Genomic DNA, 1,688 nt, shown 5'->3' on the forward strand with positions numbered 1-1,688 from the left:
ATAATTTTAAGTTAGTTGTAGTAATAAGGTTAGGTTAGTAAAGTATTTTTAAGTTTTTATAAGTTTCTTTTATTTTTCCGTCACCTTTTATTTTTCAACCATTTTTCGTTTTTCGACCTTTTTCGACGAACTCTTTTTCTCTCTTATTTCTCGCTATTCTAGTTTTTAGGACTTAGAATTTTTTTTCTACTTCTTATCTAAATTTCTTAAAATTACGAAAATTTATTTTGAGTGGTTAAATTGATAGACATCAAAATTTTCTGGTTCGTAGTAATAGTTGGATTTGTACGTGGACCGGGTTATTGGAGCCAAACAGTCCTCAATTATATTGAGACCAAACGAATCCTGCCCCTCTGCTACATCTTTTGGCTATTCGAAACGTGGGCAAAATCAGAAAAGTCTATTGATTGGATAACTTATTATAATTTTTCTTTCCTTTTAAAAACTAATAGGATATTCAGTGAATGCACCGAGCAAGACGTTCACCACCTTTTGTACGTTCACCACCTGTAACTAGATCAAGACATTTAGCAAATATTGTCGCCGTTGATTTTTCTTTAGAATCGTCATCTAGTCGAACAAGAACTCCAACTCAAATTTCCGATAATCCATCTTTTGAACCCGACTTCACAATTAAGAACCCGGAGCATATTCAAGGACAATTCCAAGATCTTGAACCACTAATTATTCCTCCTGAGCCACAAACCATTAAATCAGAATCCTCTAGTGATTCGTATTCAACAAATTCAATTATGGAAGTAACGGAACCTCTAAGTATGGAAGATCGAATGAGAGCCACACGCACGGGCCAAGGTCACGCCATTATTAAGCCAGAAGTTAATGCGCCAGATTATGAAATCAAAGGACAAATTCTACACATGGTAACTAACCAATGCCAATTCAGTGGTGCACCGAATGAAGATCCTAACGAACACCTTCGTACGTTTAAAAGAATTTGTACACTATTCAAAATCCGAGAAGTGGAAGATGAGCAGATCTATCTCATGTTGTTTCCTTGGACTTTAAAAGGAGAAGCCAAAGATTGATTAGAATCGTTACCTGAAGGGGCGATTGACACATGGGATGTCTTAGTTGAAAAATTTCTTCAAAGATTCTTTCCGGCATCTAAAGCCGTGAGACTTCAAGGAGAAATTGTTACGTTCACACAAAAGCCAAATGAAACATTATATGAGGCGTGGACAAGATTCGGAAGGATGTTGAGAGGATGTCCTCAACACGGTTTAGACACTTATCAAATAGTACAAATATTCTACCAAGGTGTCAATGTTGCTACACGAAAAGACATCGACATAACAGCTGGTGGTTCCATTATGAAGAAAACCGCAACTGAAGCTTACAAAATTATTGATAACACAGCCTCCCACTCGCATGAGTGGCACCAAGAAAAAGATATTTTTCGTTCATCTAAAGTGGCTAGAGCCGATTCTAGCCATGACTTTGATTCCGTTTCAGCAAAAATAGATGCTTTCGAAAGACGAATGGAAAAGATGAATAAAGATATTCACGCAATACGAATCAGTTGTGAGCTATGCGGTGGACCACACTTATTGAAAGATTGTCACATTGAACCAACATTGGAACAACGAGAGAATGTTTCCTATATGAACCAAAGGCCTGGAAATAATTATCAAAATAATTATCAACCGCTAAAGCTAAACTTCAATCGA

The 1,688-nt window shown here is 36.6% G+C and overlaps 1 non-coding gene across 1 annotated transcript; it reads right to left on the reverse strand.

Moving 5' to 3' along the window:
* Positions 1-1,136: 1,136 nt before the first annotated feature.
* On the reverse strand, positions 1,137-1,243 carry LOC139869542 (small nucleolar RNA R71). The gene has a single exon (XR_011766150.1). It is a non-coding gene; the product is annotated as a small nucleolar RNA R71 (small nucleolar RNA).
* Positions 1,244-1,688: the final 445 nt, after the last annotated feature.

This window comes from Rutidosis leptorrhynchoides, chromosome 9 (genome assembly GCF_046630445.1).
Source record: "Rutidosis leptorrhynchoides isolate AG116_Rl617_1_P2 chromosome 9, CSIRO_AGI_Rlap_v1, whole genome shotgun sequence".
In the NCBI taxonomy this organism is placed as follows: domain Eukaryota; kingdom Viridiplantae; phylum Streptophyta; class Magnoliopsida; order Asterales; family Asteraceae; genus Rutidosis; species Rutidosis leptorrhynchoides.